This window comes from Octodon degus, unplaced genomic scaffold, assembly GCF_000260255.1.
Source record: "Octodon degus isolate 3935 unplaced genomic scaffold, OctDeg1.0 scaffold00104, whole genome shotgun sequence".
NCBI classification, from domain to species: domain Eukaryota; kingdom Metazoa; phylum Chordata; class Mammalia; order Rodentia; family Octodontidae; genus Octodon; species Octodon degus.
The window spans coordinates 8,810,696-8,822,219 of NW_004524680.1; the positions used below are offsets into that span (position 1 = coordinate 8,810,696).

General features: G+C 38.5%; 1 pseudogene; it reads left to right on the top strand.

Annotated features, from left to right (window-relative positions):
• The first annotated feature begins 975 nt into the window (after positions 1-975).
• On the top strand, positions 976-1,724 carry LOC101566718 (annotated as a pseudogene).
• Positions 1,725-11,524: the final 9,800 nt, after the last annotated feature.

Sequence of the window (11,524 nt, forward strand, 5' to 3'; positions counted from 1 at the left end):
ATTATTGTTAATACCAGTCTTCTCCCTTCTTTGGCCTCTTGGTATGCGATCCTTTATTCTCTAGCCCTAGGCTCTTCCATGAAACCTACATATTGTTTGGCATTGATAATGCCTACTGTCCCAGATCCACTGTAATTATCCTTATGATAGATTTGCAATCTATCTCTAAACCACATGCACACATAATACATATATATATAATATATCAACATATACATATATAGTTTAATTATTTTCATGTAATCTTGAAAGAAGACTAAAATTCTTATCTTATCATAGAAAGTTCCAAATACTACAGTTTCTGTCTATCCTTGTAGCTTCATAAAATGTTACCCCTCTCCCTGTCTCACTGGACTTTAATGCTTTAAATTTGCCTGGTTCTCCTTACGGCAAACCCCTTACCTGTACTTCCTCCAAGCCTAGCATGGTCTCTTCTCCCCGACCCTCAGTATCTGTTCTTATGGTATTCTTTATGTATTTCTGTTTGCTAACACTCAGGATAAGTGATTTTTGTGACTGCATAGATTTTTGTAACTATAGTTTCTTCCATCCCCAACTACATTGCCACTTCAGTGTAGGCAGACATTATGGTCTCTTCACCTCACCTCTTCATCATTTAAGTCCAGTACAACTTTTATCATGGTGAAAACATAGATTAACATTTGGTGAATGAATCAATACAGCCCTTTCTGATTGATTCTCCAAAATAAATTCCAACATTTTTCAGCCCCTGTTAAAATTAGGACACTTTATTATATTATGTACAAAGTAAAATGAAGGCCTCCCGGATACAGCCATGCCAAAATTCAAAGAATATATGACCATGTTGCTTACATTTCAAAGGGATTTGAGCACACACCCTGCGAGGCAGGGGTGACGGACAGGCTGAGCCCGAGCTCGGTGTCCATGGTGAGGAGGAGTCGGACTTTCGGCGCTGCCTCCGCTGCCTGTGCCCGGCCCGGCTATTAGCAAAAGATGGTGGACCGCTCAGCCAACAGTGAAGCAAACACTAGACTTCTAGGTATAGTGGAAAATTGTTTTGGAGCAGCTGGTCAGCCCTTAACTATACCTGGATGAGTTCTTATTGGAGAAGGACTCTTGATTAAATTGTGCAGAAAGAAGCCTAAAGCAAGGCAGTTTTTCTTATTTCATGATACTCTTGTATATAGCAATATTGTCATCCAGAAGAAAAAAAAATACAACAAACTATTATTCCTTTGGAAAGCGTTACTATTTATTCCATCAAAGATGAGGGCAATTTAAGGATTGGGTGGCTTTTTAAGACACCAACCAAATCATTTGCAGCCTATGCTGCCGCTGCCACTGAGAAATCAGAAAAGATGAATCATACAAATAAATATGTCACTGATTTACTCTCCAAAAGTGGGAAGACACCCGTTAATGAGCATGCTGCTGTCTGGCTTCCTGACTCGGAGGCCGCTGTGTGTATGTGCTGTCAGAAAGCAGAATTCACACCTGTTAATTGTCGCCACCATGGACACAAATGTGGCTTTGCTGTGTGTGGGCACTGTACTGAAAAGAGATTTCTTCTACCCAGCCAGTCCTCTAAGCCTGGGCAGATTTGTGACTTCTGCTATGACCTGCCATCCACTGGGGACACAGCAGCATGCCAGCCCGGCCGGTAGGACTCCTACAAAAAGTCACTGAAGTCTCCTTTAAACGATGTATCTGATGACGATGAGGAGGAGGACAGCAGTGAGTGAGGAATGTTTGGAAATACTGTTGAGGTGTGAATGTGAGAAGTCAGCGCCGGGGAGCGTAGGATTCTAAGCACTCTATTCCACTCTAGCCAGGGCTTTGCCTGAGACACTGAACCTCTGCGCTTCACCAGAGTCTGTAGGAAGTGGGTCCTGCCTCCTCCTCCTCCCGGGCACGCACTCTTCTCCAGGGCTAGACTGTGGCCAATACATACAGTTTTGGTTTCTTATGCTTATTTCCAGATAATTTTCTTGGGTTGGTGAAGATGTTTATTTAATAGATTCAGTACCACATTGTTATTTTAATTTCAGTTATATGGAAAAACTAAAAGCCCAGAAGGATGGAAACAGGTGTATAATATGATCGCTTAATATTATGAACTTTTTTCTAATCACCCTAATGATTATGACACCAGTGACAAAAATACTGTACATGACTTGGAAATATTTTCACCTTTTCTTACACTAAATGGTGCCTTACTATACTAGCACTGTTACAGGAAATATAAGCCCTCACTGTCTCATTTTTTGGTGTAAAAACACATTGGAGCTTTGTAAAGGAATAAAATGTTTATGAATGGGTATAATTAGGAACACTCATCTGACAGCTATAAATCACTAAATTTAGAAGGTGTCCTTACTCTGTATGAATAATTTTCCCACAAAACAGTTGTGACTGTATTTATGTTTTGTAGGTTCCAAATTATAATTGTCAAATACATAATTTAATAATAGGTTGCTTTTCTTAGGAACTTGATTTGATGATTATTAATTGTATAGAAATGTCATATTGTATTAGCTTCTACTTTTATAAGATGTTTTTAGATAAAAATTCATCTGCTTTATTTCTAGAATGAAAAATCTTAGAAGACCTTTGAAAATAATCTCTTAAAAATTCCATGATAGAGTACTGATCTACTTGGTCTTGAAGATTTAGAAAAAATAATATATAAGAATGATTGAGGCAAACCACTTAAATTTGATTAGAATTCATGTCTATGGAAGTGTTGTCCATTTCAGTGTGAAGCCATCTTGAATTTATAGTGTTATATTTTATAAAATTTTGTGAAGACCCATTTTCTATTTTTTGCAAAACAATTGTGTGTTTTTGAAATCATTTTGTAATCTATGAAGGTAGACTAACATGTTGTCCTTCTAAGTCAATGTCCATTGCTTTTGAGAAGTAATTTTCACTTTTTGATTCTGAACTAATATGAAAGAAAAAAACAGAAACTAAGGGTTATTTTATTTTATTGTGGTTGTTGTTGTTTGTTTTTTTATTGGTTTTAGTAGGAGATGGATTTTGGTTTCTAAGCAGCATATACATATAATCAATTAATATATCTGAAAAGTTCCATAAAATCTGTGAATGCAAATAGAGACATGCTGGTACAAAAGAACCTAGCAAATTCAGAAACCGAGAGAAATATCCTGAGATAACATATGGATGGTCAGTGTCTGTTGATTCCTTTATAATAAAAAATATTTTGCAGCTTCATCTCCTCATACTGTGACTCTTCCCATTTGAGCAGATATAAAGATATTATGCATAAAAAGAGATTTGACTATGACAATATGTAATACAACAATCATTATTACATTTTTTTAAAAGAAAGACTTTTAAAAACTTTTTTTGTTTATTTGATACAGGGTCTTGCTGCTCAGTATAGACTCATATGGATCCTCCCATCTCAGCCTCTGCTGTGCTGGGATTACAAGGATGCGCCACCACGCCCTGTTTTCAGAGCCAGCACAACACACCTGGTACTGGGGATTTAACTCAGGTACTGTGCTTGCCAGACAGATGCTTAGACAGCTGAGCTATCTCCCCAGCCCATCAAAACAAACTTGAAGGTCTTTTTCTTAAGGATCTTGAGAACCTTAATTCCAAATTATTAGAGCTAGTCAGCTATAATCACCAGGGTTCTTGGGAAAACAATGAAGACGACAGACTCAGAGAGATTTGAAGATGACACTCTGGTGACTTTAGAAAGGCAATAAAGAGCCAGAAACAGAGGACATCATGTGGTTTTTAGAAGCAGAAGAAAGTAAGAAAGCAAATACCTCCTTAAGATCATCAAAAGCAATAGAGCCAGGCCAACCTTCTGTTTTTAAATCAATGAAATTCTTACTTTTAGGGGCCGTGAGGTGGATGGCCTTCTCTGCCACACTCCTCTGCTATGATGGTTTTGCTTGGTAACCAGTTGATCGCAGACTGAAGTGGCGAGTGACATAAACCTCTCCTCCTCTGCACCGTCAGGCATTTGGTCCCAGTGATGGAAAGCTTTTTAATCCACTGGTGAATTTCTTAAATTTTGAATCTTGCTGTTATTTAGTTTAGGAAAGAATTTTAAGACTTTGGCTGAATTATAAAAAGAAGTAACACTGAGGAATTTCTTGAGTCCCATTTCATTTTGTGTTTGTTTATGAAGATGGTTAATATACGAAAGGAAAAGCGTCATGTCAACATACCTTCCTCCATACTTGCTGTGCATGTTTGCTACTGCATAGCTCTTGTGTTTGACCACCTATTCAGAATTCCCACCCCATCTTGCCTTTTATTCTTGTCATTGCTGCCTAGAACAAAGACCAGGCGTGTTTTTACTGTGCTTTTGCATGAGAACTCATCAAGGAATGTTTCCAAGAAATCCCAAGGCTATCCTCAAGGTTGAATTTAAATTATTTACTGATGATTGCAGGAAGTGAGCTCACTGCAGAAACTGGAGAAGAATAAGAGATCGGTACACTTGCAGCAATTCCATAACAGTTATTCAAATTCTCTGTCATGAATAATTGTCTCTAATAAAGTAGTAAAAATTATAATGGAAAAATAAGATGCTTGTAAGTCCGAGCTAAAGAAAAAGAAATTCTGGTCTCATTTCTGGTAAAGAGGGACACATTTTTCATCTCTGCTTTGCTACTTATTATATCTTACAAATTCAATAATCTGAAAGTCAGCTTTTTCCATCGTATTAGAAACCCATTGATGAATTATAGCTTTGCATTACTCAGGAGTTATGTTTAATAAGAATTTGCTTATAAAAAAGTAGAAATGATGGGGCAGCTTTGACCTTTAAACTCTTCATGTCTGGTTTTGAATTTGAGCTCATAGTCATCTAAAGGGAATATTTGGCATGGAAATAAGCTGAAATTTGAACACGTTCTTCCTTCTGCTGAGCAGTTCACACATCTTCCTCCTCTGAAATGCCTTCGTGTCTTCCTTCTGCACTTACAAAGTCTATTCCTTGGAGGCCTGGATAAAGTGTCATATTCTCCAAGAGAAACCAAACAGGCTATGGAAGACACAAAGATGGTAGTTATTCTAGCTTTTGCTGTAGTCCTAGGACTCCATTCTTTGAGATTTTTTGAGGGACAGTATTTCTCTTTGTGCTTTTGTAAGTGCTATTTTGGGCTTTCTCAGCAAAGAAATCACTGCTCTTTCCGTCATTTTCCAAAGTGATAACTTGAAGCTTAGAATAATGAAGGCAACTGAGCCCAGAAATTGATGGCCAAGGTGCTCTGAGGCCAAATGGAAAGTGCTGATCTACTTCACCCTGTTCACTCTCTCAACAGCAAGATTAAGACTAACTGGAGAGAAGTGAGATTTCCCCCATGTTTTTCTGTGAGTTAGAATGGAAGGAAGTATCAGGCTGCAAACATCTGATCTTGACTGTCAGGGCAAAGAAAGAGTATAACTCTTTAGAAGAACAAAGAAGCACAGATGACATCTCAGTCCTATCTTTACTATGCTCTCAGGAGCACTGAGTGTAGTTTGGGACATTTAGACAAGTAGATTAAATTTCCATTAATTGAATGATAGTACCAACCATAAATTCTAATATCTGATAAAACTACAGAATTCTGATGTTATTGACTTATTGAAAATCCCAAAACTCTTACATGTGCATCCACCCACTTTATACTTATTCAAGTATATGTTCAGATTTTTAAAAAGTCCTGTGTATAACAAAAAATGAAATTAAGTCTTTACCCCATACCCTCCACTCTAGTACTCTAAGTAGATAAAATTTCTGTTAATCATCATTGTATTTTATTTCAGATGTAGACTATTTATATTTATAAACACATATAGTATTGGTGTTATAAAATATGATATCATGATATGCATATAGTCTATGAGTTTTTTCCTTGAATTTTACCACTGCTATCTGCGTTGATATTTTACATTTACTGCATTCTTCCAATACTAAGGATTGAAGTGAACCTATTAAATACTTACCTATTATAAGTGATGTCACTGAAAGAATGTAGAGAAGTGAAAACTAATACCAGCAAGTTTGATAAGCTTTCTACTTACATCTATATCTTGAGTTTATCAACTCAGACTTAGTGACAATAATAAGAATTTGTGAAGTCAGAAGACTAGGATTTGAATGTTTCTATGTCTGCCAACCCTAGACAAGTTCCTGAGATGCAATTTCCTTTTCTGTAACATGGGAACAGTAATACTTAGCTCACTGGCACTTTTGCAAGATCCAAATGAAATACCACATGGGAAGCTCTTGGCACAACGAAGTGGGCATGAAATACTAGTTAATTCCTCTACTTCCCACATATGGTGGGTTTGTCCCTTCCTATCAGGCAATGAACTACAAGAAATAAGTGTCATTTCCCTCTTACATTTAGAGGAACTAGAATGAGAGTGGGAATATCCAGGTCTACCTCTTGTCTGTCCAGATGGTGTCCAATCCCCAGGTCATTCAGCAATCAGAATCAGAATCAGTAGTCTTTGACAGCATTGTCTCTTATTCTCATGACACTCTCTCATCAGTGCACTCAGCTTAGTTTTCATAAGCAATTTATTTTTTTTCAGAAGAGCTTCCTTTGCTGCCCAAATCCTTTCTTTCATTTGTTGGCCTTGTGCTCTGTTACACTGGCAAGAATTTCTCTTTTTTATGCATTTGGTAAGGGTCTCACTACGCAGCTTAGATTGGTAGTGATCCTCCTGTTTTCAGCCTCCCCAGTGCTGGGATTACAGGTACGAACCACCAGGCCGGGTTTTGGTGGCCAGCTCAGCATGCCTGGGGGGCTGGGCCAGTGTGGCTTGTGGTGCCAGGGATCAAACCCCAGTCCCTGCACTTTCCTAAGCAGACACTTGGTCTGCTGAGCTATCTTGCTAGCCTCATAAGCAACCACTATAATCTCTTCTTCAATAAACTTTCAAATTGCTTTGTTTTCTTTCATCATACCACTCTCTAGGCAAAATACCCAACTCTAAATCCAGTTTTTCCTAATCTAATTTAATATCTATGCAGCTCACAGTGGCTGAAAGGGGGATATTATAACTCTGATGACCGTGAACTTCAGATGGACCATAGAACAGCTTAAAACTCACTTGATTTTCCTGGTCACTTTATCACTCACATAGACATTGTATAATACTAGCTCCTCTTTTCCCAAACTACAAGCCTCCACCTCCCTGACCCTTACCTTCTTTAATTAGAAAGCAGAAGCAATCACAAAAGTAATTCAACAGGATAATACTGTCACTTTACCTACCTACCAGTATCTGTAGCCATATTCCATTGTGGTCCTCCTCTTACCATATTTTAATCCATTAACCTTTCCATTGTAACTATTAAGAACATCCCTATTTCCTAGCCAAGCATATAACTGATATGTTTACTCATTTCCTCTTACATAACTAGTTTACTATGTGCAATAGATGAAGAGGACTTTTTGATGATAGAATTTGAGCCTTGGTGAAGGACTGAGTGATTGAGAATCTGTTTGACTATTCCTAGAAATGGACCCTTGTCCTCTAAACTACAAAAGGGGCAATGGGGTTGTAGCAAGGCAGGTAATAAGATGGATTATCTATGCATATCCTACCCTACTGCTTTGTAAAACAGTATGGAGTATCCCTTATCTGAACTGCTTGGGACCAGAAGTGTTCCACATTTGAGATTCTTTTTAATTTTGGAATATTTGCACACAAGAAGATATGATGGGAATGGGATGTAGGTATAAATGTGAAGTTAATTTATGTCTTACATGCACCTTACACAAACAGACTGAGGGCAGCTTCCTACAATACTGATAACACATGTGCATTTTGACTATGATCTATTCCACAAGGTTAAGAGTGGAATTTTCCACTGCAGCATCATGTCAGTGCTTAAAATGTTTTGGTTTTGGATTTTAGATTAGGGGGCCCACCAGATAGTTCAGCAGGTTAAAGCACCTGTGTAGGCAGACTCAGGGCCTGGGGTTCAATCCCTGGCATACCATGCTGGCCCCATCCCCAGGGCACACTGAAACAGTGATTGAGACTGGGTGTGGTGACACATGCCTACAATCCCAGTGTTTGGTAGGCTGAAAAAGGAGCATCACTACGAGTCCAATCTGTATAGTGAGACCCTGTAGACCCTGTATGAAATACATTTTAAAAAATTAATTAGGGATGCTCAACCTGTAACTAAAAAGACTTTAAAGTTGTTCCTCTTCTTACTGTTGTATACACATGGAGGGTACAGGGACTGCAAGTCCAAAGCCTGTTTTTCTGACTTGGTAACAATAAAACCACTGTATTGAGGTTATGTGCAGTCCAGTGACAATGTGTTATAGTAGAACTGGCACATGGGGGGTCAGTGGAGGAGGTTAGTGCAGTGGTGGAGGAGCTGAAGAAGAGTTCAGTTTCTAGCCTTCTAATAATTTAGTACATTATTTTTAGAAAATCTTTCTTTATTCTTGGCCTAAACAGATTTTGTTCACATAATATCATCCGGAAAATATAACTGGTTATGTACGTAGAAATTGTCACTTAATATACTTTAATATAAAATAGATGTGTTGTGCACTACGGAGTTCATAACTTTGCTCAAGATATGATATATTATGCCTGTCACTCTTCTCCCATCTCTGAGCACCATTACCTTGTCACGGGAACATCAGGTCAGCCAGGCAGAAAATGTTTCCCTTAGAAAATCACAAAGGCCACTGCTAATTTCTATTCCTTTCCATGGTACCCCCCAAAGTTGTAAGCATTTGTGGCTATGCAAAAAGACCTGTCTTGCTTTTGCTCTTGTTGCTTTTGCCATCTTCTGCCACCACGAATGGTTGCCCCTCTGTGAGGTGCCACTTGCCTTGGAGCCAGTTGCTTATGCACTGAAACCTTCACAGTCCCCTTTATCCTGCCCTCCTTGCCACCTCCCCCATCTCTTCATCTCTTTCCCTTTTGACAACAGTCTTTCTCCTTGCTTCTGATTATCCAGCTTGTAGTTTGCTTTTATTTTTAATGTGGGTTTCTCAGATAAGAGAAACTTTGTTATATTGAAGCTACTTTATTAAATCTTATTAACTTAAAATTTTGATCTCAAGGTTCACCCATTTTCCTACAAATGGCTTTTTTAATGCATTTAGTACAGGGTCTACAGAGTCTACAGGATCTCAGTACAGAGATTGGACTCATAGTGATCCTCCTATTTACAGCCTCCCAAGTGCTGGGATTGCTGGCTTGTACCACCAGGCCCATTCTCAATTGCCACTGTCTCAGGGTGCCCCAGGGGTGGGATTGGCACAGCAGGCTCAGAGATCAAATCCCCAGCCCCTGTGTCTGCCTAAGCAGTTGCTTTAATCCACTGAGCTATCTGACTAGCCCTCCTTGCATCTTATTGAGAAAAACTACGTACAAAAATATACATTCACAGCCTGTACAGCTTGGGTGAGTTTAGACATATATATGTACCTACAATGCCATCAACACAATCGAAGTGATAAACATACCCATGACTTACAGAACTTTCCTGGGGCCCTTGGAAAGTTATTTAGTAGTAGGAACTCAACATGAGGTCTGCCCTGTTAATAAATGTTTAAGCGCATGGATAATATCCTTAACTATAGGCACTGTGCGGTGCAGTGTATGTCTATGGAATTTATTGTGCTGTATAGCCATAACTTTGTACTCTAGAATAACCCCATCCCACCCCCATCAGCCTGTGCTGACTGTCTTCCACTTTGCTTCATTCAGCTATTTTAGGTGCTTCCACACAACTGGAGATCCACAGTGTGTTCCCTGCTGTCGCAGATTTATTTCCTTTAGCATCATGTCTTGCAGGTTCACCCTCCACATCACCAATGCTAAGATTTCCTTTTTCTTAAAGACAGGGTGATAGAATCACAGGGTGATTCTATAATGTTCTATGTTAAAGGCAACATTGTATAGACCCCTTAAGTTGTCAAAAGTGACCTGCATTGCTTTTTTGTCTTGACTGTTGTGAATAATGCTATAATGAGCATGCCAGATGTCTTTTGAGATCCTGATTCAATTCTTTTGGATATGCATCCAGGAATGGGATTCAGGATAATATGGTAGCAGACTATTTTTTTTGAAGAATCTTCATACTGTTTTCCATAGCATTTGCACAATTTTATAATCCCACAAAATTACATATTTCTTCACATCTGTCAACATTTGCCATATAAATGACATGTGGTAGCCATCTTAGCTGGTATGAAATGCCTTATTGTGATTTTGGTTTGCATGTCTTTGCTTTTATCTTTTCTTTTTTATTGATTTTATTGAGAAAGAAATAACAATGAGACAGTTTCAAAACAGGTTATTAGGATAATTACAATAATTCATACATTGCATATTGTTGTCTTCATAGTAGTTATTCAGAGTACAAGATACAGACATGATATCTTGTCTAAACACTATTAGTATAAGTCTTGCTTCTCATTGAACTAAGAGAAAGTAGCTGTATAGCTATCCTATTTTATATATACAGAGATACATATTTTTCCACTACAAAATGGATCTTCATTTGTATCCCTTTTTGTTTAGTTTTGTCAGAGATGGGCGTTCCATTGCCATTCAAATCTTGTAGGTGCATGAATTCAGCACAATAATCCAATACAGTGCAAGAGTCCATAATAGTAGTTGGTTATCCGCAGAACTGGCAATATTAGAAGTTGTTGATTTGGCTCTTTTTCTTTTTATTATTTTTTTCTTTTGAATTTCTTACAACTTTTTTTAAAATTAATTTTATTGAGAAATAAATAGCAATGAGACAGTTTCAAAACAGATTGATGACTGGTAATGTTGATCACTCTTCCCTGTATCTGTTAGCTTTTTGTGCATCATCATCTAATAAAGATCTATTGAAATCTCTGCTGTTTTGTTTTTTGTTTCCAGAACCGGGGATTGAACTCAGGCCCTTGCATTTGCCAGGCAAGCGCTTATTCTACTGCACTATCTCCCCAGCCCAAATGTCTTTCAAGTCTTACATCTTTTTTTTTTGTGGTACCAGGGATTGAATTCAGGACCTTGTGCTTGCCAGGCAAGTACTTATTCCACTGAGCTATTTCCCCAGACCCCCAATCGCCCCATACTCCCCTCTCTGCTCATTTTTAAACCATGTTATTAGGTAGTTATTTCTTTCCACTGAACCTTTTGCTGCTAAGGTACTTTCATATAATTTTACATATTGATCTTTGTCTTCATCTGCTCTCTGAGGTCATAACAGAATGTTGGAAACCATTATTTGTGAAGCATAAGCTTATTTATGTCAAAGTTTTGCAGACGAGGCCACTGAAGTCAGGTAGCTGCATCTGGCGGGGGCCTCGTGCTGCTTCAACAAGGAGCAGATGGTGGCTCAGGGTGCAAGGGTGCTGGAGAAGACGTGTAAGGTTCATGCGATGGCGACAAGGACACGAGTGATGAGCTTGCCCTGTGACAACTTTTCACGGTAACAATTCTGGTCCCAGGACAATGAGAACCACACACTCCCTTATGAGCCAAATATCTCTCTCAGGACCCTCAACCGCTCAATACTGTTAGATTG